Source organism: Hemiscyllium ocellatum, chromosome 3 (assembly GCF_020745735.1).
Source record: "Hemiscyllium ocellatum isolate sHemOce1 chromosome 3, sHemOce1.pat.X.cur, whole genome shotgun sequence".
NCBI lineage: Eukaryota > Metazoa > Chordata > Chondrichthyes > Orectolobiformes > Hemiscylliidae > Hemiscyllium > Hemiscyllium ocellatum.
In genome coordinates, this window is record NC_083403.1 from 82,482,568 (window position 1) to 82,509,919 (window position 27,352).

The window sequence follows — 27,352 nt, forward strand, 5'->3', positions numbered from 1 at the left end:
TTTCCCAAAATACAGCATCTCACCTTTATCTAAATTAAACTCCATCTGCCACTCTTCAGCCCATTGGTCCTTTTGATCAAGATTCCATTGTAATCCAAGATAACCTTCTTCACTGTCCATTACACCTCTAATTATGGTGTCTTCTGCAAACTTACTAACTAAACCTCTTACGCTGACATCCAAATCGTTTACATAAATGATATGGACCCAGCACCAATCCTGAACTAGGGATAGAAAGGCAACTGATTTTCTAAATAGAGAGAAACCTCAGAGTGCTTTGTTGCAGAGATATTTGAGTGCCCTTGTATTTGAATAGCAGAAAACAGTGTGCAGGTACAGCCAGTAATAAGGAAGGCAAATAGAATCTTGGCATTTATTGCTAAAGGAAAATAGTATAATAATAGACAAGTGTTGCTGCATTACACAACATTAGTCACACTGCACCTGAAGTTTTGTGTACAATTTTGGTCCTCTTTCTTGAGGAGAGATGTTGTTATATAGGAGGCAGTTGGAAAGACATTCACTGGATTGATGCCACCTTTGAGGATTTTAGAAAGAGAGATTGATCAGTTTAGGGCTAAACTATCTAGAGTTTAGAAGAATGACAGGACATCTAATTCAGATATATAAGATGCTAAAGAGGATTTACAAAATAGACACAAAAAGGATGTTTCCTCATATGACTTAGAATGAGAGGTCATAATTTTAGGATAACGATTAACAGATTTAATACAGAAATGAGGAGAAAATTACTTTTCTCAAATGGTCATGAATTTGTGGAATTCACTATCCCAGATTTTATTTAATGCTGTGACATTTAGTAAATCTAAAGGAGATGTGGACAATTTTTTAAATTTAGTAATGGGTTGAAGTCTTTTGGAGACCAAGCAGGAAAATAGAGTTGAGGTTAAAATAAGATCAGCCACGATCATATCAAATAGCAGAACAGGCTGGAGGGACTGAATTGTCGACTCCTGCTTTTAGTCCTTATGCTTCTATATACTGGCAACATCAACCTGAACAATGTGATGTGAATTGCACCACACTGCTTAAATACGTAGCAGTCATGTTGAAATTCCATGTTAAACGTTAGAGTTGCTGACTGCTTCATGCATTTTATCTCGCTTGGGATTACTAAATCATGTTTAAGGCGAAAGTGGGTACTACAGATGCTGGAGATTAGAGTCAATATTAGAGTGGTGTTGGAAAAGCACAGCAGGTCAGGCAGCATCTGAGGAGCAGGAAAATCAACATTTCAGCAAAAGCCCTTCATCATCCTGAAACGTTGACTTTCCTGCTCCTCAAATGTTGCCTGACCTGCTGTGCTTTTCCAGCACCACTCTAATCTTAAATCATGTTTAAGCTTTTCCAAGTGGGCAGTAAAATAAGTATTGCCTGCAGTTTACAATGTACAAGTGAACTGTGCTATTGCTCAGTATCAATGTATCTTTGCATGTTTTGAACTGTTAATTTGGGAAATAGGTCAGTTTTTTTAAATTCCCCGTGATTGATTTCATTGTGTTGTATTATTAGTGAATCCCCACTTTTCCCATGAGAATGGATTGTTCTTTTCAGGTGGGGAGAGGGGGAGTACACCATTCCTTTGTAATAAGCTTAACTTCAGGCATCTGTTTCTACATGTATAATGAGAAGGCCAGAAGAGATTAGCTGACATAAGTAATAAGTTGCATGAAATTACTGCTGCAAAGTGTATTAATGTTGGAGTCTTGCCAGATGTATAGATGCACCCGACCTAATAATGTCTGTGCTGCTATTCTGTTTTGCTTTGCTTCTGACACTCCACTCCTTGAACTTCTGTAATTTTTCACACTGTCTTTATAATGTTGCTAATGGCTGGTGTCCTCCCTTTCACAGTGCTGCCTTCTTCTGGTGTGCCTTAATCTCAATACATGCTGCCTTAGTCTCTGTACTTTTTTATCCTTTTTCAAAACGTGTTTACTCAATGCTAACACAGTTTGTGACAAAATGTATTTTTCATTGATACAAGTTCTTTCTTTGACTTGCTAATTCTCACTTTGTACACTTCTTTACTTGACACTCTTAAATTTTATTCAGCATTATTCTCTAACTGTGAGTTAATCTTGAAATTTAAAGTCATAGAGATGTACAACATGGAAACATATCTTTCAGTTCAATTCGTCCATGCTGATCAGATACACTCAACTAATCTAGTCCCATTTGCCAGCTTTTGGCCCATATCCCTCCAAACCCTTCCCATTCATGTAACCATCCGGGTGCCCTGTAAATGTTGTAATTGTATGAGGCTTTGTCACTTCCTCTGATAGCTCATCCCATACACGCACCATCTTCTGTGTGATAAAGTTCCTACTTAGGTCCCTTTTAAATCTTTCCCCTCTCACCTTCAACCTAAGCCCTCTAGTTTTGCACTCCCTTACCCTGGGAAAAAGACATTGTCTATTTACCCTATCCACACCCTTCATGATTTTATAAATCTTTATAAGGTCACCCCTCAACGTCAGACACTTCAGCAAAAAAAGCCCCAGCCTATTCAACCTCTTCCTACAGCTCAAACCCTCCAGTCCTAGCAACATTCTTGTAAATCATTTCTGCATCCTCTCAAGTTCAACAACATTCCCTTCCTATATTTTAGTGTTTTAGATGAGATTACAGAGATAAGGAGTGAGGTTATGGATGGATTTCAAGACAAGATGCAAATTTTAAAATTAAACTTTTGCAGAACTGGGGATCATTGTAGGCTGACCAGCAACTGCATTTTTCTTAACTAAAAGCTCTGCAAGTCAGGACAGAGGCATTAACTTTTTGGATAACTTCAAGTGTATGAATTGTAGATGGGAAGACAATAATTTAATGGTATTATTGCTTGACTGTCAATCCTGAGAGCCAGGTAAATGTTCTGGGGACCTAGGTTTGTATCCCGCCATGGCAGAGGGTGGAATTGGAATTCAATAACAATCTTGAATTAAGAGTCTAATGATGACCACAAATCCATTTTCGATTGTTGGAAAAATAGCTCATCTGATTCACTATTGTCCTTGAGAGAAGGAAGCCATCGCCAGAGCAATGTGGTTGACTCTCAACTGTCCTCTGGGCAATTAGGGATGGACAATGAATGTTGGCATAGCCAGCAGTGCCCACGTCTTGTTAATGAATTAAAACAAAAGAGCATGATACACCAGCCAGGAGTGTTGAAAGTCATCTTGTTTCGAGGTTTCTCTCTATCTCTACCCTGAGGTTTCTCTGTATCTCCTCCCCTCCAGTTCTCTCTCGTTATCTCCTCCTCCAGTCTCTCTCTCTCTATCTGTTTATCTCTATCTCCTCCCCCTGTTTCGGTGCTGAGTTCTCTTCCTGTCTCGCTGGTTGTCAGCGCCATGTTATTGTTCTGACTGCGGATCAGCAACAAGTCTCCGGGGAGCGGGGAGGCCGGACGGCAGCCTGCGGGAAGAGGTGAGTGAGACCGGGCAGCGTTCGCACCGGGGCCGGAGGGGAGCCCAGAGCAGGGAGAGCCCAGGGCCGGAGGGGGGAGAGCCGGGAGCAGGGAGAGCCCAGGGCCGGAGGGGGGAGAGCCGGGAGCAGGGAGAGCCCAGGGCCGGAGGGGGAGCCCGCGTCAGGGCCGGGGTCGGAAGCCGCCTGTCCGGACACCCCAGGCCTCGGTACCTCGGGGCGGAGCCGATTGTCAACGTCCGGCAGGTGAGTGTCCGTCCTCGGCCCAACTAAATCACTCGGTGTGGTGGATTCTGGCGTTGGATTATATCTGGGACAGGGATAGGCAAGGACTGGGACTTGGTTTGTATACAAACAAGAAGTGATTGCTAATTGGGCCGTGTAAGAATATATTTGGGTTTATAATTTCGATTTGTTTCTGTATTGACATTCTCACACTGGCAGCTTGGTTACTTGGCAGAGGTTTACTGCAGATCTGGGGTGAGGCTGGTCATTTTCCCAGGCTGGCAATGTCACTATCTTAAACTGGTCAATTGCCTTATATTACCAGATTAGTGAAAACTTAGTACCATGTTGAAATGTTACAGTCAGCATCATATATATATTTCAAATTTTAATATATTTGAATTGATATTTTAGAAAATACGAGTATTCATGAGTAGTATTGTCAGGAAAATGTAGACTGGTAGGTTTCGTGATCAGGGATCATATTTCCTTGAACAGGACAATTTAATTATGATCCCTGGGTTCAAGTCCCACGTGCTCCAGAAGTGTATAATAACACCTCTGAAAAGGTTGATTAAAAATATCTACATCTGTGGCCGTAAGGAGTATTGTGGCATTTGATAGTGTCCTCACCTCTGGGACAGAAGGTTCAAGTCCTGCCTGCCCTGGAGATTTGTCACAACATGGCTGAATAGGTTGATTAAAAATAACTACACCTGTGTCCCCAAAGATGGGATCAGCTTGACTACGATGCTTCATCTCTCCATCCCTCCATCCATCAGTCTGCAAGGTTGACACATAGTCTGGGGTCACTCGTTTTGTAGGCTCACATATGATGGTATGACATTTCATCACATGTGGTGAAACTGTCAGTTTTGCCATGTTAGAAAAGCAATGGAGAAAACTTCTGATATTTGAAGTCAAATATCTCAGTTTCGACAATATAGTTTGAAAAGTACCTTTTGTTGCTAAATACCCTTTTGTCATGGTTTATGGTGCAGGAATTTAGGATCCAGGATAGAGAATTCTTAAGAAACTTGGGAGTAACAGACTATATATGTCATATTTTTTAAAAAAACTAAATAAACAAGTGAACTGTAAAATTTCTCCTCCTACATTGTATGGATTTACCCAAGTGAAAACATGTAAACGTGTCAAATGCTAAAAAATGTTTTTGCTGAGCCTTTAGTTCTGTTTTAAAGTAGCTTACAGTAAGGCTGGCAGCTGTAGTTTTTCTGTGAACAATCAGGTTGTGGAATCAGTTTTGTGATGTAGACAATACTGTACCTGCCCAGTGGAGGGAGTCTTGTGACATCATGAATTGAAATTTCATGTTCAATGACTTAACAACCTGTTTAAATCCTGAATCTGGGTGACTTTTTAAATCTGATACTTCCCTATGAACCATAATGACCTGAGAGAATGATCACCATAGTTCATAAATTATGTGAAGTTAGTTGTGACGGTGTAGAATTGACTCAATGTAAGCAACTGTCGTGACAGTAGGTTAGTTGGAGCTGTCTATGGCTGTGGAATCATTGTGGGAGGGATGGGGTTGGAATCCTGGTAAATTTTCAAGCATTGTTGATGTGGATATTTGGAGAGTTTTAAAATACAAATTAATTGAGTCTTGAATGAAGCTTATAATGTATTAATCAAATTGGGCCTTCACATATCTGAAACCGTAAGTCTCAAGTTGAACTTGTTTTCTGAATATCGTCTAAAACCTGAAAATTGACATTTTATAGTGACTTCAAAGGTATTATTTTTTTTCAATGATGATAACAGCACATAGTGTAATTGCAATATAAGTTCATGTGGATAATGATTGATGTTTGCAATGCTCAGTGATGCCAACAGAATGGATTTAATTCCTGCACCAGCTGAGATTACTATGAATGATTTTGCTCTTGACTTCTTCCCCTGCCTGAGGCATGATGACCCTTGGGTTAAACCACCACCAGTCATTTCCCTTTATTGCAATAATAATCCTATGGTCTGGTGAGACTATGGTAACTTTGTTTGCTTGACTTAGATTTTGGCAGGAATATGGGAATGTGTACATTAAAAATGTAAACTGCTAAATTTTCCACAATCTTCCTTTGGTCAAAAAGAGTCAACCAAGAGTACTTAGCTATGTGTACCATTTGGCTGTTCAATATATGACTGAACAGTTTGTCAGTGTCTTGAAATTGTAGAGGGTAAGGAAAAGAATATTCAGTGATTAAGTTGAGATAATCTGTGTAAGTTCTTGAAGATATGGTTGGTTTTAATTTATGAATGTTGATCTTTGCAGATTCAATTTTACTGTCATAATAATAAGCTCATGGCACTGACTGATTTATGCATAATATTCACTTGTTTTATTCATGTTTCCTTTCTAGTTCTCGATTCAATCCTTCTTTTACCTCCTAAATTTCCTATACCGGATTTTGCATTGAACCCTATTTTGATTTAATTCCTTCCCAGCCTTAGTGCTAAATTCTCAGTTGTTCAATTTGATTGATTAATGAGTTACCCATCAGCTTGCCCTGTTTGCTTAGATCCTAGGTGGTCTGCTTGCTTCACCATGCTACTATCACCTTACACTTTCAATAACTTACCATGCAAAAAGAAAGTTTGAAGTCGTTGGGTGCTCAGCTATCAGAAAAGTTGTTTCATTGTAAATATTAGCACGTCTATGACCAAAGAGTTTGCATAATTGTCGTTACAAGAGTTACTTTTGGAAAGATGTGTTTTGATATTCATGAGAATTTGTTTACTACTGCTGAAAATGTGTTGCTGGAAAAGCGCAGCAGGTCAGGCAGCATTCAAGGAACAGGAAATTCGACGTTTCGGGCACAAGCCTTTCATCAGGAAAGTGTGTCCAGCAGGCTAAGATAAAAGGTAGGGAGGGGCGATGGAGATGTGATAGGTGGAAGGAGGTCAAGGTGAGGGTGATAGGCTGGAGTGGGGTGGGGGCGGAGAGGTCAGGAAGAGATTGCAGGTTAGGAGGGCGGTGCTGAGTTCGAGGGAATCGACTGAGACAAGGTGGGGGGAGGGGAAATGAGGAAACTGGAGAAATCTGAGTTCATCCCTTGTGGTTGGAGGGTTCCCAGGCAGAAGATAAGGCGCTCTTCCTCCAACCGTCGTGTTGTTATGTTCTGGCGATGGAGGAGTCTAAGGACCTGCAGATCCTTGGTGGAGTGGGAGGGGGAGTTAAAGTGTTCAGCCACGGGGTGTTTGGGTTGGTTGGTCCGGGCGTCCCAGAGGTTTACTACATCTATTTTGTGCCTTTCACTGTTCATTCCGTTGTCATTTTTACAACTTTTCAAAGAAGGCAATGTTCCAGATTGGTATGTTTGGTGTCACAAGCATGTTTGCCTTGATTATATATGGCAGTATGTTTTGCAGTAAATGCATATATGTTATGCAACAGATATTGTGTGTCAGATTCCATACTTTATTACAGGCAATACACCCTTAAGAGAAACAAAGTAAGCTACTCACGTGAAAGTTCGTTCATGTTCATCAGATTTACTTTGTTGGTTTCTAAGTAGATGGAATATTTTCAATTTGCAAATCGAGAGCCGTGTCTATAAAAAAAAATCAAACATTGGAGTGAAAAATGACTTGGGTTACCAATGAGTATCGCCACAGGAGATCTGTTATTAAATATGTATGCTTAGAGAAACTTGTATCACAGCTCAGGTGTCACACATGCAAATTTCTGTTATACATTTTAGAAATTATAAAAGAAAAAGTAATAATTTCTTGCTGATTTTGAGGAAATGTTACCTGCAAAAGAGAATACTGCAATTGACTTCAGATATGTTACAGTGTATTATCCTCTAATTGATGGATGTGTTTATTTAAGACAGTATGAACTTGTTGCCCAAAGGGGCAACTGGTATTATGCACATCTATCCTGTAACAGCATAACAATAGGCTTGTGTTGTGTAATGCTTCTGCGCCTTGACAAAGAACATTAACAAAAAGCTGTCTAGGTCACTTTCTTCCCAACCCACACCATACCTTCAGGACTACTTCCATGTACGTATAGCAGTTACTAAGCACCTCTGAGGTACAATTGCTATGAATAATTGATTTATGTTGTGAGGGAGAGAATAATCAAAATTGGAAAGTGAAGACAGCCTATAGTCCAATTTGCGTAGTCTAAAACTAATGGCAGCAGTCAAACCTTTGTCAATGATTTGCAGTTTTATTGCAAAATCATTAATTACACTTTTGTCTAATACCACAGAGTAAATGGATATTTTTAAACTTTTAAGTGTGGACATTAATCAGGAGTGGCAATCTTATTCTTGACTTGATTTGTCGCAGTTTTGTATTTATTGCAATAATGAAGAAATTCATGCCATAGGTGATTTTTGTACAACTGTTACTAAGAACAGTGTATTTTTGTAGTAAGGAGATGCTCTTAAATTATCTCTCTTGTATTTGATGTAACTACATTGGAATTTGCAACAAGTTCCTGTGACTTTGAATGCAGAAATTAATTAGGAGCTTACTCTATCATATGGCTGCAAATTATGTGTCTTGATGCTTTACTTGTGTGGTGTGAATATGAGGAATATGCTCACATATGTTTGCACAGGTGCATGTCATCTTTAAACAATGAAGTTTATCAGCTCTTAGTTTGGTGAATGATTTGATAGATCTTCATGTCATCTGTGAATAGTAGGCAATGTAATGGACTCTAAACAAACTGACCTGATAGAAATGTTGCTTTACAGTAACATTGCAAAAGTTCAAGTTTCAATCCATCAGATACAATAGTTGTTCACCAGTTATGTGCCTAACTGCACCAATGGAATATTGGTATGGCAACTATGGCTCTTGTTTTCTGAGCATGCAGTCACATTGATATGTACACAGTGGTTGTGATCTGGAGCAAGTGGCGCACTAATAATGGTTGAGCTTCCTAGGTTTCAAATACATGAAGCAGTAGAATATTTTATCCCAAGAAATGAGAGCTTCACTAATTTTAAAGTATTGATGACAGGGAGAAGCAAAATGCATTAGTGTTAGACTTTTTTTTTGTTTTATATCTGTTATGTATGGCTTGCCATGATTGTGTGCATTATTTTAGGCCACACGTGTTCAAAATAGAGGTCTTGTGAACAGATCCTATCATTGCTGTATCAGATTTATGTGCTTTGCTTTTTAATATTGTTTTCTGAGTTTTGTATATATTTGTAATAAAACATTTTTTTCTGTATAGACATCGTTTGCAGTTGGACAGGAATTACTGGGAGTATGTACAGCAAAGCTTGAAAAGCATTAATGTAGGCAGTATACATTATATTTGTCTACTGATATGTTTCTGAATAAAAGCAGGACACCTGAGACAAATGGATAAGTTTGAACAAAAATTGCAGTTTTCTTTTTGCGTTTGTTCAGTTTGATTTCTTTCTTGTTTTTGTTATGGTTTATTGTTTCTCTTGGTTAATTTTCTAATCTGAAAATAAGAGCCACAGTATTGTACATAGAGTATTGTTGGCAGATTGAATTGCTGCCAAGTGCTCCAGTGCTGACTGTACAGGACTGGTGCAATGTGGTGAGCATTTTTTTAAAAAATGAAAAGCAGAAGTGCAATTCTCTAATTATGTTTCCATTTTGTTTTTTATTTCTATGCTTCAGGAAAACACATCTTCTTTCATCTTTAAAAATTATGAAACTGTTTGGTTATAAGTGAAGCCATGTTTTCCACCTTCACTGAGAAACAGCAAACAGCTGGAGTGCAAATGCAGATTTACCAAAGTTTCATGTTGAGTTTTTCATTGAATTTCTAAGAACAACAGTGCTGTATCCAGGCAGCAACTTGGTTATAATATTTACACTTGCGTCCCCTTCCCAACTAGATTTCCCCATACCTGACAGAAGAATAGAAGCATTGTTTAGATTAAATAGTGGTATTCCTTTGATTGTACTGATGCAAGTAGACTAGAAACATTCCAGGTTTGATGCTGGGATTGTGCAGCAATACTCATTTTTATTTAGAATAATTTTTAGGTGGAGTTCCAACAAATGCCATTCTGCTTCTCAGGTTTTTCCTTCTTTGGGTAAGAAAGGGTAAAATCTGAAATTTCCTAGTTTGATGCCCAGTCACCCCAAGAGTGCATGAGTGCAGTGTGAAGAGGATTCAACTCATCTGGGGTGATCCTTGCTGTTGAACAGTTTGAGAACCAAAGGACAGGATTCACAAAATAAGTAGGTGCATTGGTAAATCCAGAAAATGGAGAGGAGTGAAAATAGTTTCTGAAGACAAGTAAAACAAGTCTGCCATTTTGAATTAGCCCTACCATCATAACTAGATTGTTCTCTCTCTTTCTAAAATAGTAAATAGCTATTGGGTATTAGTCTTCACAATAGAGTTTGAGAATAAAGTAGAAATACATGCAAACCTATGAATAAATCACATGGAAGAACTAAAAGTTAACTTGATCTAATTGAAAATGTGTTAATGAAGAAATTAGTCTGAATAAGAACAAGGTGATGGCAAAATTAACCATTAATGTTGTTAAAGAAAGACAAATATTTAACTGCTTAGAGTCTGTGGTCAGCAGTGAAAGAACGTACCTTGTATTCACTTGGCTGACAGCAGCACACAAAAATTAGACTGACTTCGAAGTGGAGAATTTCAGTTATTATGTGTCTGTTCCAATGCAACACTTTGCACATGTAATCTATGGTGTCTGTGGACACAGCAAGGAACAGCAAGCTCTTTAGACAGTCAGATTACATGTCTTTACATAGGTGTATAGAGTCCAAACCAAGAAGTATAAAGCTGGAAATACATATTCAAGTCATACAGAGAAAGTTAAATGAAGGTTGGAAAAGAGGTGGGACAGGACATTTGGAAGAAGTAAGAAAAAATTCAGTCCTAATATTCTTCTGAAAGACCAATACTCCACACTTGTAAAGTTATTTATTTTCAGAGTCAAAGAGGTTGTTTAACTCTACTTGTATTCAAGATTGAACTTTAGTAATACATCATCCATCTTTAGTGCAAGTTTTATTTGTTCATGAGATGTGGACACCACATCCTGAACTGTCCAAACAGAGTCAACCACATTGTTGTGGGTCTGGAATCATATGTAGGCCAGACCAACTAAGGATATCAGGTTTCTCTCCATTGAGGACGTGGATGAACCATGTGGGCATTTACAAAAGTGATAGCTTTATGGACAGCATTACTGAGACAAACTTTCAATTCCAGATTTGTTTCAATGAATTCAAATTCCAGCAGCTGTTGTGGCATTTGAACCGGTGTCCTCAGAGAATGAGCTTGGGCCTTTGCGATTATTGTTCGGTGACATTATCACAGCGCCATCATTCCCTCAAATTCATGCCATTCCTGACAGTTCAATGTCAAGTTTAACAGTGACCACACCCTGTTGAGTAGGGTGTATCTGACAGCGGCTTTTGTGATTCTGCGTTTAATCACGAGTGTGGGTGCCAGAAGTTGCTATCCAGTTTACACCATCATAATTGTGCAATTGAAAGCCTCATTATTCTGATTATAGCAAATTACTGGTGTGAATGAGAAAATAACAAACCCGCTGGTTTTTCATCAATTTAGTGAAAATTACTGCAGCTTGTTATTAGGATACACTGCCTGAGCATTTGGAAAGATATGAACTCACCAGAGAGGGTCAGTGTGAATTGGTAAACAAAACCTGTTGATTTTGTTTGAAAAGAGAACTAACATTGTATGGAATGTCTAGAAAAATCCTGATTGACCTGTTTAGAGATGTTATGATACACGTCTGGAGTAGGTGAGACTTGATCTAGATCTCCAAGCTCAGAAGTAGGGACATTACCATGAAACCACAAGAGCTCTCCTAATAGAATATCTGCAGATGCTATTTGCATAGACTTCCAGAGGCTTTGGACAAAGGTCTGCTTAACAGTCTGTTAACAACATAGGGCATTAGTCTAAGAATTAAGGTTGTCGATTTAAGACTGAGATGAGAAGGAATTTGTTCTTGTAGAGTTGAGTCTTAAGAACTCTGGGGCTGAGTCCATGTGCATATTTAAGGCTGAGGTAGATGGATTCTTGATCAATATGGGAATAGAGTGTCATGGAGAAAGGTTGGGAAAGTGAAGAATGTTTGACCTGCCATGATCCCGTTAAAGGCTAAGCAGACTTGAGGGCCAAACGCCCTACCTCTGTTCCTATCCGAATGAAAATAAGGGTGCACGAAATTAGAGGCAGCCAATCCCATAGATAAGTGATTAGTTAGGAACCAGACATTAAATGGGACAGGATTTAACTAACATTCTCTTGGGATCTCTTTGTGGCCCTGAAAGCCGCAAGGTGCGTCTTTATAGATGGGACATGAAATTACTGGATATTTTTATTGATTTTAAGTAATAGTTTTCAAAGAACTAGGTTTCTAAATAAAACCATAATTATCTTGTTATACAGAGAAAGTTACTTATGTTCTTGATCCCAATAAGAATGATTCTGTGAAGCACCTTAAGATGTTTTACTATATGTAAGTGCATGTTGTAGGTAAGTATGCTATTAACCAGTCAGAAGGGACAGAGAGAAGCATTACTGAAGTGAGAATGTTACTGATTGATTTTTGCTCATCTGAATTAATCCTGTTAGAAAATCTTTGCGATCTTAGCTGACATGGGCTGTTGAAACCGCTCCTATTTCTGTCTCCCTATGAACAACGAAGTAAATTTTCATTAAATATTTTGACAATGGAGTTAAGTTTTGTTATTGATGTTTTTGTTGTTCCAGTTGCCTGAGTTCAGGATGCCATCAGATGAAAAGTTAAGTCAATAACAACGTAATGCTTAGATGACACCAACCTTGGATTTCATAATTTTGGAGGAAGATAACACATCCCATAATTTGTTATTGGCAGTATCTTTTAAATTGTAATGTTGGCAAATGACTATAGAGTCTGCTCACAGAATACTCGTCCTTGTTTCACCAATGTTAAATCTCACAGGTTGTCTCATGGCTGTGGGGAGAGTGCAGCATTTAATCATGATGGTTCAGCCATAATTTTGCTACTGTGCATCAGCTGTATGTATGTTTGTGATTTGAGTCAAATCTATTGAAATAAGCAGTAGACTACACACTGTAGCCATTTTTATTTTATTATTTTTGGTTAAAATTGATTTGTTAAATTTTATGATGAGCAATAAAACTGGCTCCTGAATGTTAATTCATATTGTAGTATTGTATATAAGCACATTAGAAACAGCAGTCAAAGATTTGCTGATTTACAACTATAATGCAATGTGTTTGTTGCTGCAGTCTGAACCAACATTCTGGAAAAAAAAACTCCACCCAGCATAAAAATGCATCAGGCAAAACAAACTTGTTTGGCAAATTAAGCCAAAGAATGCAAGCATGCAATGACTGTAGCGAGCTTTTGCTTCCTACTGAACAAAGTTAAAATTAGCACATATTTAATTTAGCATAATTCCTGGGATGCTGTGGGCTTCTAATGTATACTTATTTTTGCATCTGTATATAGCTTTTCCTCAGGTTTTAGTCACTCCTAATTAGCAATTCTGCCTACTGAGAGGAAGAAGTACTTTGAAAGTTTCATGACTACTGTTCAATTACTTTCAGCTTCAAAGCAGGGAAAGCAGAATCAGGTACTGCGTTATCTAAACAAATGGTATAATTTTTCCTATAAACATTTATCTCTGAAACATCAGACTTTATAACCTTGTTGCTTTGACATTTGTGAACCAGACCATTTTGGGCTTCACAACAGCATGGTGGAATGACTAATGTGACTATTAACAATTTCTAGTTGCCAAATTTATACATCTTGGATAATCTAATGCAAAACATGTAGGATGAAAAGATAAATAGTGAACCTGAACCATAAGCAATATATGTTGGCTTATCATTATAAGTGGGTGCTATTGTCAGAACTGGATTTGCGTGTTTGGAGTTTTGTTATTGTACTCTTTGGAAATGACATGTTACTGTCTAGAAAACATTCCATAAGAACTGTGTGCGCACTCATTAGAATGATCCTTAAAGCAATGTTGAAGTACTGTAGGAATCTTCGTTCTACTTGGATTGATTCTTTGACTGAAGAATGAAAATTTAGGAGGTTTAGAAATAGGAAGTCATCAAAAACTCTCCCACTCTGAACCAGAAACAATTTTTGAATCTGCCTGCCACTTTTGTAGTTATCGTTAAGTTGACTGGACACTAATAAAATATTTTACTTGTGTTAGTCCACTGCAGAACTTCTCAGGTTTTAGCCTTTTGGTTTTTGTCTTATGAAAAAATTGTGTTATGAAGTATAACATTATAAGGTTTGAAAGATCAGAGCAAGATTGGGTTAAAACTTGTACATGTGATAGAAAAATAAGATGTAGAATGCCAGCAGGGTTCAGAATATTGTATACCTACTTCACTTCTTAAGATGGCAACTCCTACTGATGTGCAGTCAGTAACTTGATTGCTAGCAGCCCTCCTTGTTCAAATGGTCATTTTTTTTCATGCTTCTGCCCAGAGTCAGAGCCTGGTTCTGTCCCTGGTTCTGTCTTTGTTGGAAGACTCAATATCCACGTGCAGATTGACGAACAGAGAAATCTGCAGACTTTCTGGAAATGACTTCACTGTTGTCAAACTGTAAAGTGACTTCCAAAGTTCATGTGAGGAAAACATCATTGAGATTCAGAGTCATACAGCAGAAACAGAACTTTTGGCTCAAGTCATCCACGCTGACCAGGTTTCCTAAACTAAACTAATCCCCTTTACCTGCAGTTTTGTCTATATCCCTCTAAACCTTTCCTACCCATGTACCTGACCAAATATCTTTACTGCCTGTACCACATCCTCATTCCATATATGCACTATGCTCCATGTGAAAAGATTGCCCCTCAGGTCCTTTTTAAATCTTTGCTCTCTCACTTAATCTTATGCCCTCTAGTTTTGAACTCCCCGATCTCGGGGAAAAGATGTTGGCCATTCAGCTTATCAGTGTCTCATGATTTTATAAAGCCTCTATAGGATCACTGTTTAGCCTCCTATGCTCCAGGGAAGCCTTCCAGTCTTGGTAATATCCTTGAATCATTTTTGTACACCTATCAAGTTTAATAACATCCTTCCTATAGGATTGATGGGCAACAAGAATTACATGCAGTACTTTAAACATGGCCTTACCAATGTTTTGTACAGAAAAGACATGACATCCTAACTCCTGTACTCAGTGCTTTGATTGATGAAAGCAAGCATGCCAAATGCCTTCACCCTGTCTGCCATAGACACCGAAGAACTGTGTAACTGCACCCCAGATCTCTCTAATGGACAGCTGTCTTCAGGGCCCTACCATTAACTGTATGTCCTGCCCTGGTTTGTCTTGCACTTATCTGCATTAAATTCCATCTGTCATTCCTCAGCCTACTGGCTCAATAAATCCAAGATGCCATTCTACTCTTAGATAACTATCTTCACTGTCGATTATACCACCAGTTTTGATATCATCTACAAACTTATTAGTGATGCCTCCTACATTCTCAATTAAATTGCTTTATGTAAATTAATAACAACAGTGGACTCAGAACTGATCCTTGCAGCAATCCACTGGTCACAGGCCTCCAGTCTGAGGAACAATTCTCTGACTCCTACTGTCAAGCCAATTTTGTAGCCAATTTGGCTATTTCTCCCTGGATCCCATGAGATCTAACCTTACTAACCAGTCTACCATGTGGTACCTTGTAAAAGGTCTTACTAAAGTCTTTGTAGATAACCTCCACTGGTCTGCCTTCACTTGTTGTCTTGGTCAACTCTTTAAAAATCTCCAATTTTATGAGACCTGATTTTCTTTTCAGAAAGACAAGCTGATTATCCCTAATGAGTATACAGAGATGTACAGCACGCAAACAGACCCTTCGGCCCAACCTGTCCATGCTGACCAGATATCCCAACCCAATCTAGTTCCACCTGCCAGTACCCAGCCCATATCCCTCTATTCATATACCCATCCAGATGTCTTTTAAATGTTGCAATTGTACTAGCCTCCACCACTTCTTCTGGCAGCTCATTCCATACACGTACTACCCTCTGTGTGAAAAGTTGCCCCTTAGGTCTCTTTTATATCTTTCCCCTCTCACCCTAAACCTATGCCCTCTAGTTCTGGACTCCCCCTACCCCAGGAAAATTATTTTGTTTATTTATCCTAACCATGCCCCCTCATGATTTTATAAATCTCTATAAGGTGACCCCTCAGCCTCCGATGCTGCAGGGAAAACAGCCCCAGCCTGTTCAGCCTCTCCCTGTAGCTCAAATCCTCCGACCCTGGCAACATCCTTATATATCTTTTCTGAACCCTTTCAAGCTTCACAAAATCTTTCCAATAGGAAGGAGATCAGAATTGCATGTAAAATTCCAACAGTGGCCTAACCAATGTCCTGTACAGCCACAACATGACCTCCCAACTTCTATACTCATTACTCTGACCAGTAAAGGAAAGCATACCAAATGTCTTCTTCACTACTCTATCTACCTGCGACTCCACTTTCAAGGAGCTATGAACCTGCACTCCAAGATCTCTTTGTTCAGCAACACTCCTTGGGACCTTACCATTAAGTGTATACATCCTGCTAAGATTTGCTTTCCCAAAATGCAGCACCTTGCATTTATCTGAATTAATCTCCATCTGCCACTTCTCAACTGGCCCATCTGATCAAGATCCCATTGTATTCTGTGGTAAGCTTTGCTGTCCACTACACCTCCATTTTTGGTGTCATCTGCAAACTTACTAACTATACCTCTTCTGCTCCCATCCAAATCATTTATATAAATGATGAAAAGTTGTGGACCCAGCACCGATCCTTGTGGCACTCCACTGGTCACAGTCCTCCAGTCTGAAAAACAACCCTCCACCACCAAACTCTGTCTTCTACCTTTGAGCCAGTTCCAAATGGCTAGTTCTCCCTGTATTCCAAGAAATCTAACCTTGCTCTCCAGTCTTCCATGGGGAACCTTGTCGAACGCCTTACTGAAGTCCGTATAGATCACATCTACTGCTCTGCCCTCATCAATCTTTTTTGTTATTTCTTCAAAAAACTCAGTCAAGTTTGTCAGACATGATTTCCCACACAAAGCCATTTTGACTATTCCTAATCAGTCCGTGCCTTTCCAAATACATGTCCCTCAAGATTCCCTCCAACAACTTGCCCACCGCCACCGTCAGGCTCACTGGTCTATAATTACCTGGCTTGACCTTTCCACCTTTCTTAAACAGTGGCACCATGTTAGCCAACCTCCAGTCTTCTGGCACCTCACCTGTGACTATTGATGATACAAATATCTCAGTATGAGTCCCCGCAATCACTTCCCTAGCTTCCCACAGAGTTCTAAGATACCCCGATCAGGTCCTGGGGATTTATCGACTTTTATACATTTCAAGACATCCAGCACATCCTCCTCTGTCATTGCCTTTCCAAATGCTTGTGCAACCTGTCGCTCAGAATCCCCTCCAACAGCTTTAACTTATTGATGTTAGGCTTACCATCTGTAGTTCTCTGGCTTTTCCTTGCAGCCTTTCTTAAATAATAGCACAACATTAGCCACCTTAAAATCCTCTGTCACATGACCCGTGGCTGTTGATAACACAAATGTCTCTGCTAGGGCCCTGCAATTTCTTCCTGAGCTTCCCACAATGCCTTGGGTTACACGATCAGGTCCTGGGGGATTAATCTATCTTTTTGCATTTTAAGACCTCCAGCACCATCTCTTCTGTAATGTGGACTGTTTTCAAGACATCACTATTTCTTTCCCCAAGTTCCCTAGCTTCCATGTCTCTCTCCACAGTAAATACTGATGAGAGAGATTTGTTTAGGATTTGCCTATCTCCTGTGGTTCCACGCACTCATTGATCTTTCAGGGACCCTATTCTCTTCCTTGTTACTCTTTTGTCCTTATATCCCTGTAGAATTTCTTTGGATTCTCCTTTACCCGATCTGCCAAAGCTGTCTCGTGTTCCTTTTTTTATCCTCCTAACTTTCCTCAGCTTTGTATCAGCTTTGTCAAGACAGTATAGTGACTAAACCTAGAACTTTTATAACCTGCTTGGATCATTACCATTTCAAGCAGTACAGTCACCAGCGGAGTTAAACTTGGAAGTTTAATCTATCCAGAAGTTAACCTTCACCTACTGACTGAATTTGTGATTCTTGTACTGGATTAATAACCTTAAGAGTATGAATCCCACTATATTAGTTTATGAACTTGATTTCATTTTATCATTTTATGAAAATATTCTGCTATTAGTAGAAATACTGACACCTACCATGTGGTTGTAAAAACTAACTGGTTGCCCTTTAGGAAAGGGAACTTATCATCCTGCCTATTCTGGACAACATAGGAATATATTTCCCCCCTGACATGGTTGATTCTTAGTGCCTTTGAAGAAACCAAGGGAGATCAATTTAAGCATAAAGAATGCTGGAGAAACTCAGCAGGTCTGGCAGTACTTGTTGAGAGAGAAGCCGAATTAACATTTCCAGTCTGATATGACTTCAGATTTCTTGCATCTATAGTGCTTTGCCTTTGCTTAACTGAAGCAGCCTTGTTACTTTAATCTTGAGCAATACAAGTGGAGTTTGAGGGTATTTAACAATTTCTTTTCAAAATGATAATTTGCCTTGTCTTATTTCCAGGCAAGTGGTTACCAAAGTGGAAATCAAGGTGAGACAAGCTTTACAGTACTGTATAACCTGAACTCTAGGATATCTGATGTTTTTTTTCTGTATTTTGAAGAGCAGAATAAATAGCCTGCTTACGTTAACTTTGTAGTCGTAATTATTCATACCATCACTTGTATCTGAAATTACTATATATGCCCACCTCTACAATAATGATTTTGCTCCACTTCATTTTCTCCTTCCCTCGTCCCATATATTGTAGTGATATGAAAAATGCGATCACTTAAAAGGTATGCATAAAGATCCTTCATGAGAACAAGAGTTTCAATGAATCTTTTAACAATGCATTAATCAGTCCTTTATCTTTGTGCATGGAAATAGTGTCTGTGTATGTCTAGTACTCCTCACCATCCCATCCCACCCCCAGTCGCCGGTTCTGACATTTGCATAATTTCCAGTGTGAGGCACAGTAATAAACTTCTGCTATTCCTGCAGTCATCACAAAAATTAAAATGTTTTTAAAAATACTCAGAATTCTGCAAATGACCTGATTTTCAGGCCAGGTTGACCAGATTCATTATGCATTTATTACAAATGAATAGACTCTAGTTGCAGGTAGGTAAAAACCTGATGAAGGGCTTTTGCCCGAAATGTTGATTTTCCTGCTCCTTGATTGCTGCCTGACCTGCTGTGCTTTTCCAGCACCACTCTAATCCAGACTCTAGCTACAGGTAAACAATTATGAACCTCGTTGAAGCTCTTAGTCCTACTTAAAAGTGGGGAGGGACATTTATTGGTCTTTGTTCACGGGATTTCCTGAGGTGCTTCTTGTGCTGATCAGAATGCTGCTTCTCGATTTTCCTCCAGGTGCAGTCGCTTATTTGCAGGAGATGCAGGGTGACTGGTTCACATTTATATTTAACAAGTCAGAAACCTGTAGACGTCACAGCTTGCTGAAATTACTAATGGGGAAAAAAAAATTAGTTTTCTTCAGGCCTAAACTTATATTTTTCTGCAGAGAACAGAGACAGCTCTTGAGGTTGTGGTGATCTCAAGTCCCTAAGCTGATCAGCTTCCTGGGAGCTAGCAACAGAAGGCTTTTGTCATCAGTTGTGAGACCGCAGACTAATTTGTTACTATCTGAAACCCTTGACTCCAGTTCATCTGCGAACATTTCATTATTATTTGAACCAACAGCTGTGTAACTTACAATGAGTGTCAGGTAACTTCCTTAAAAGAAGTGCAGTCCCTCAACAGTCTAACTTTCCAAACTGTTCTTTTCCAATTTCGGTCTACAATCAAAAATACAGAAAAATAAGGCATGGAATTTGCATTATTTTATACCAATTTATGGATCCATTAACATTTGTAGCAGGACTTGTGTGCAATATTGTTAAGGTGAAAGAAGTAAATTTAAAAAAAGACATAAGGGGCAACTTTCTTACACAGAAAATGTAGTTAGTGTGTGGAATAAACTGTCAGAAGAAATGGTGGAAGCAGGTACAGTTACAACATTTAAAGGACATTTGGATAAGTAGATGAATAGGAAAGGTTTGGAGGGATACGGCTAGGCAATTGGGACTAGACTGGTTAGGGAACATGATTGGCATGGACTAGGGTGAAGGGTCTATTTCCATGCAGTATGACTCTATGAAACAATCCTGATCGGTGGAGAAGTCCACTCTCCCTGGCTTCCAGTAAATGGTTTGTGCTGAGAATGTTATGACTGCTGCAACAGTGCATACGTTTTTAAATATATTAGCTTCTAATGTATCTTGGATTGGAGTACTGTTCCAGGTATTAAATTTCTCACTGATTTTTTGTTGTGAGCAAATGTATCTGAAAAGTTGGATGCATCTGTTTTTTTTCTCATCTTTTATTTCAGATTTCCTGCTTTAGCAGTTTTTCTCTCCTTTTCATAGTTTCTATTTCTTTATTTCATTGGGAAGCATTTATATATTATAATTGTTTGGTTGTAACTTCTTTAACTTTGACAGCTCAATGCAGTTTTGTTCCTATTCAATAGTGCACCTGCAGCCATTTACCTTCATTTGTGCTTTAAACATTTTGTGGTTTTTAACTCAACCTGTTTAATTTGACTTTCTCCCTAGTACACGTTGTACCCAATTAGGAGAACGCACTGATTCGCAAGCCCTGCGGCTCCCTCCATATCACAGAAATTAATGATCTAATTTAAAGTGTGCAAAGTCCCCGATTTTTATCTGTCTGTCAAAGTCAAGTTGACAGAAAGCACTGACCATGTCCTCAGTGGTACTGTCCCTACCCCTGGACCAAGAGCATGGCTTCAAGTCCCATCTGCTCCAGATTGTGTAATAACATCTCTGAACAGGTTACTTAGGAAAATTGGCTATATGAGAAAAAGGTTCCTGGATTGGGACCTGTTGTGGTGCAGCTGTAGTAGTCCTTACCCCTGAACCGGGAGGCCCAGGTTCAAGTCCCACCTTCTCCAGAGGTGTCTAATAATATCTATGAACAGAAAAATTGGTTAACTTAAAAAAAAGGTTCCTGCTTTTAACAAGAAGTACTGTTTATACAAGTAAGTAAATTCTAACTACAAGTAAACAGCTACGAACTATCAACCTATACTTCTTGTTAAAACTCTGCAAATATGTTCAGACAGGCAACCAAACATTTAGTTTATGGGTGGAGGGAAAAGAGTACAAGGAATCACAATTCAATGGCAACAGTTTACAGGGTTGGCTGAGATGATCCTTTTGGCTTTGCAGAAAATTATCCTCTTAAGTTTCCTTCCTTCGGGTTACTTCACAGAATACTTGTGAGATTCATACATGAACTGTAATGTTTCTTAGTTGATTGGCAACTGGTGGGAGAAAATAGCTGACTTTCTTCAGATTTAAGATATTTTACTGTAAGGAGAGGCAGGGAGAGACAAACACCACCTGCCTTTCCAGCAGTCCAAAAGCTTTCTTACTACATCATTCACACCCACATGCTGTTCCGGCACCTAGGAACCAATCACTGAGTTGTCCTCGAGCTGACGACCTTTGGCATCTACAAGTAGCCACAGTTGCACAACTTCCCCCACTGCTTGAACAGAGCAGCAGGGTAAACACCACAGAATTTCAATAAATTGCAGCAATTCATTTTAGAATCCTTGGTTTAATATTGTCCAGTAAAAAATGAGGTCTGCAGATGCTGGAGATCACAGCTGCAAATGTGTTGCTGGTCAAAGCACAGCAGGTTAGGCAGCATCTCAGGAATAGAGAATTCAACGTTTCGAGCATAAGCCCTTCATCAGGAAGCTTTAATATTGTCCATTTGCATTTCAGTCCACAATCAAAACTCCAGAAAATACAATGTTACAGTCTTGACCCCATGCCAGTTTATTTTGCCCTGACTGAAATGCTCTATTGTTTAACTGAATTAGTGTTTTGTTTAATGGTTCCATATCCTGGTTCAACGTTTCCTATACATCACAAACAATATGGGTTTACTCATACTGGCATATATCTAGGACTAAGCCTACATAAATAAATTCAATCTATTATATATTAATACACCAATCTTGTGTTCAACTAGGTCAAAGTGAGGACTGTAGATGCTGGTGGTTAGAGTCGCGAGTATGGTGCTGGAAAAGCATCCATGGAGCAGCAAAGTCGATGTTTCGGGCAAAAGCCCTTTCATCTTGATGAAGGGCTTTTGCCCAAAATGTTGATTTTCCTGCTTCTTGGACGCTGTCTGACCTGCTGTGCTTTTCCAGCATCTCACTCAACAATATTGTGTTCAGTCTTTTCCTGCATACTTTTTATTAGTTTCATGTATTTTTCCACATCATAATATCACTGTAATAAACCTATTATGTGAATTTATTTGAAACATCAAAAATTTATTGTAAATGCTGAATGATTTGCCTGAGGTACAAGATTCAACCTCCATGTAGGCTCATCTTTTTTTTATTTCTGAACCTGTTAGGCCTATTTAAAAGTGTAAAATATATTAGGAGAGGTGGAAAATGGAAGTTTAAAAAGAGTTTTGGTTCTGTGTTTATTTGCCAGCAGCAAACTGAAAAAGAAATGGTGACTGAATAAACAAGAAAGTTATGATGAAGCTGTATAGAACATTTATTAGGCCACAGTTGGAGTACTGTGGTGTAATTGAACTGAAGAGGGTGCAGAGGATACCAGGATGTTGTCTGGGCCAGAGCAATTCATATATAAGAGAGGCTAGATAGACTGGGGTTATTTTCCTGTGAGCATAGAAGTCTGTGGGAGAACCTGATTGAGTTGTACAAAGTTGTGAGGGCAGAGTTAGGGAGAAACATTTCCCTTTCATAGAAGGGTCAATAACCAAAATGCACGGTATTAAAGTAATGAGCAGGGGGTTTAGGTTTGTAACAGAAAAGAGAATGGACTATAGAATCCTTAATGCACTTCTATAAATCCCACAATCTCTTGTAATAAAAATATAATGTAGATAGTCACTAGAAATTAGAGGTCATGATTATGTATCACTTTATGTATTTGTAACTTAATAAAATTAATGTAGCAGTCATGAATTTTATTAGGTTTGAAAACATTTTCAACACAGGTATTTTACTTGAAATATTACATTGCTATTTACCTTAAGTTACGCTTTACTAAAGCTTCCTGAACCAAGAGTATCATGAGAATTGCTTTGAACATAGCAAAGTCACCATATTCCCAGAGGATAATATGTCTGCTGTTTCATAGTGATAAATGACTGGTGATGGATTTATCCTGAGAAACATCACACCCCATGCAAAAGGGCAAGATTAAGATGGCAAGGCCTTCGTGGTGACCTTAGTCATTGTTGTCATTAAACCTGCACTATAGGTTCACTCTGCATCATAAACCAACAAACTGAGCTATGACTGTTGCAATGTTTAGGTAGAAAATCTGACTTTTGTCTACTCCACTCTTATTAGAGTTCAGTGATTATTGCAATAAGTGCAGGATTTCTTGATTTTAAAGTATATGCTTTGTTTACAAATCCCTTCATGGCATCATTTACCTACTCTAATTCCTCCAGCCTGTCAATAACCCAAACAACTTGTACTACTCTGCTTCTGGCCTCCTGAACATTACTTGTTTTACACACTCTATTTTTGGCAGCAATGCTTTCAATTGCCTAGGGCCTAACCTCTAAAATTTCCTTTGCTTCTCCATCTTGCTTTCTTCCTTTAAGATACTGCTTGAAGTTTATCTCTTTCATCAAGCTTTTGTAAATTTGACTTCTTATCTCCTAATATAGCCTGGAGCTGTAAAAGTTTTTAATAGCGCTCTTATGAAGTTTATTACATAAAAGCTGTGATAAACATGAGTGGTAATTGCAGTTTGATTGATCATTTAGATAAATTGTAGAACCACTGAATCCAACATGGTATTGTTAACTAAGTTGAGTAACTTGAGCAAAAGAAAACAGAAGGAACAATGTGACACACATGCTGTGCATATATGAAACTCTAGTCGTGAGGATGTGAAGGCAAGGGGTCCAAACTTTGTGGGTAAATCTCCTGCCAAGTGGGTACTTGGTAATAGAGCTCTCGATTCCTCAGTGATCAGGCAAGCCAACCGATGGTGTTGTAGTGAGTTGAAGTCATTTTATTTCCTAATTACTGACTTGGCAATTTGGGAAAAACATCAGTAAGCTACTTGTATTGTCTTGTTTCTTCTGTCTAAAAGATATTCTAAGTCTTTATTCCAAGTGTCTGTACAGGATACTGGATCACCGATATGTACTAAATGATGAATTTTTCAAATTTTAAATTTGTAAGTTAGTAGTAATTCAGGATGTCATGCAACCACTATGTTATCTCAACATGTATGACTGTTGCAGTCACTTGAAGAGTTTCCACTAATTTCCCTTTTTCAAATATTCCTTTGGAGATGACCCCTGAACTTTTTTTTTCAGGTGTCAACTGCCAACATTTAACAAGAAGCTGCTAGTGACTTAGTCACGCAATCACAATTATGTGGTTGGTTTCCTGTTGTAATACCAACAAAGAAATTGTCTGCTTTATAAATCTAAATAGTTTTAACTACTGTAATGAGATGCTGTGATATAGATCACTGATAATCTTTCATGCTTATGAAAATTGTCAACATTTTTCTTCAAAAATATGTTTTTGCTTCTGACTGAAAAATTTCACAATGCCATTATTGGAGAATTTGCTGAGCAGTCTGGTTTAATTGATTAATGATTTGGATAATGATATAAATTGATATGTTCATGTGCTAGAAGGTCCAATTTGTTCAAGAGCTCTTAGTTTTTTTTAATTGGAATTCCCAGTTTTTAGTGAGTCTGCAAGATCTTCAGATTTCTGATTTATTGTCGCATTTCTCTATTTGTTGACTAAGTACTATGTTATGTCTATTATTTGTGTTGGATACATTTAATTTGGATATAGCGTGTTGAATGTTAAAGGATAAAAGGGAATATATAGATAATTATAGATGGACCTCATTGCATCAAAATATCTCAGTGTTTCATACAATTAGTTTGAGATTGCAATGTTTGCTATGTGGGCAAATAGACTACAACAGTGAAAATACAAAGGTTGTACTGGTTTTAAGTTGGGTTGGTATCACTTGAGGTGCTGCATCAATTTCTCATCTTTTTAATGCCAACTGTAGCTGTAAATAATAAATGAATGACTAGTTATTCTGTCTTTTTGTATGCGTTACTCTTGTAGTTGACTAATCAAACTCTTGACAGTGCTGAAAACATTGAAGTAGACTGAAGGGAGAGATTTCTTGGGGGTTGTCTGTGCATGGGGCAAAACTGAGACAAAGTAAACCGATGTGCGTCACCAGAAAACAAGATTGTCCGAGGTGTTGATTGGCACCACTTCTGTTCAAAGTCTTTGTAAAAGCAGTGATCAGAACTGTGTTAGTAGACATAGAGTTTATTGTTAAGAGGGATTTGGTGGGTGGGGTAGTGGTGGAAACTCACTGTAAATGATAACATCAGTTAGACGTGCAGGTGACAAAATACTTGTACAAGCACAGAAGGAGATTACAAGAACTGGGACATAAATGAGTTACAGCAAGTATGAACTTTGGAATGACAGTGAACATTGACAAAACTTAAGTGAAGGGTATATCAATAACTCAAGAAATGACTTGTAAAGAACTTCATTTGCAATATCATGTCATATGGATGTGAGAATTGGACATTGTGAAGGTTTGAAATGTATATTTGAAGGAGATTGGAAAGGATAATCTGAATAGAAAATTTAACAAATGATGAAATGTTCAGGAGAATGACCAAGTAGATAATTTGCTGAATGTAATTAGGAACAGACTGAGTCTGCACAGAACCCATCTTAAAAGGAAACAAACTTAGAAGAGAGATATTATGGAAGGAAGATATAAAGGAAAAGAGGAAGTAAGAAATGTCAATGCTGAATAGATTGAAAATTGAAGCAAGTTATTGGTAGATGAGAACACTCATATAGAAGAGAGAGATCCGGGACAGACTGAGACAAGGACATGCCTTCAAGAAGGGTACAATGCTGATGAATTCTGGTGTGCGGTTCGAATCCATAACCTTTTAGCTTTGATTACTAGAGAACTTTCCACTGTACTTTCCTCTCAAAATAATGAGAAGGATGTTCATTGAAACTATCACATCTTATTTCTTACCTCGTCCAATCAATCTATTAAATTGCTTCTGGAACTGGCGCAGTTAAGTGAATTTGTGATGGCACAGCAGCATAAAATCATACAAAAAGCTGCAGCACCTGTTTTGTGTACTAATTTGTAGTTACATCTGTTTCATCCTTGTTTGAAATCTTTTATCATCTCTGTGGGGATATTTTAAAGGTCAAAAGTGTTGTTTATGTATAGTAAATGACCAGATTATATGTTTTAATGAACATAAATAACTGCTAATTTGATCACTAATGTTTCATTATTGCTATTTCTTGCATTTACAATTTGTAAAAACTAAGATAAAGACACTGTCACACATGTGAAATCCCATGTATTTTGGAGTTTTGGTTGGTGGTTAAGTCATCAAGTAAAGAATCGTACAATAAAAAAAATTAACAGTACAGAGGAGACAGTTTCCCCATCTATGCTGCGAAAAATACAGTAAATCTAGTTTAGTTCCACTGTATATTACTAGACCCATAGCCTTGAATGATATGACACTTCGAGTGCTCATCCAAGAAGTTTTTAAAGGTTCTGAGGTTTCCTGTCTCAACTATCCTGTTAGGCAGTGTGCCACTACTATCCTCTGGGTGAGCAGAAGGAATTTTCCTCAAGTCACCTCTAAACCTCCTGCTTTTCACCTGAAAAATGTCTTTTTGTTATTGACCCATCAACAAAAGAGAGCAGCTGCTTTCTCTTCACCCTGTCCATGCCCCTCATAATCTTATACACCTCTATCTGCTACTGCCTTTATCATTCTCTCCTCCAACTGAAGCTTATCCAGCCTCTCCTTGTAGCTAAGATGCTCCATCCGAGGCAAAAGCCTGGTGAATCTTCTCTGCACCCCCTTCAGTGTAAACACATTCTCTTTATGGTGAATTGGCCAGAACTGCACACACTATTCCAGTTGTTGCCTAACCAAAATCCTGTACATCTCAAACTCTACACCCTTCCTGCTCTTAGAATCTGTGACTTGACTGATAAGGGCAAGTGTCCCATGTACATTCTTAACTACCTTGTTAACCCCACCTGCCATTTTAGGGATCTGTGAACCCCAAGATCTCTCTGTTCTTCGGAGCTTCCTAGTCTCCTGTCATTCATTGAATATTCCCTTATCTTGTTTACTCTTGCAAAATGCATCATTTCACATTTTTCAGAGTTAAGTTCTAAATGCTACTGAAATTCCCATCTAACCAATCTGTCTATGTTCTCCTCTTACGTAAGACTTTCTGGCTCACTGTCAACCACTTTGCCAATCTTCATGTCATCCGCAAACTTACTTAGCAACCCTCCCACATTCTCATCTAACATTGCTGCATCCCTTATTGTTTATATTATAAAAATCAATGATCCCTGTGGTAAGACGATGAACACTGTCCTCC

At 38.5% G+C, this 27,352-nt stretch overlaps 1 protein-coding gene across 6 annotated transcripts in view; it reads left to right on the plus strand.

Moving 5' to 3' along the window:
- The first annotated feature begins 3,349 nt into the window (after positions 1–3,349).
- The window catches only part of itsn2b (intersectin 2b), a 199,066-nt gene continuing 175,063 nt past the window's right edge, over positions 3,350–27,352 (plus strand). For all 6 annotated transcript variants that reach the window (XM_060851287.1, XM_060851286.1, XM_060851284.1 and 3 more), the window contains exon 1: positions 3,350–3,447. The gene's annotated coding sequence lies outside the window, so the exon portion shown is untranslated. The remainder of the gene's footprint in view (positions 3,448–27,352) is intronic.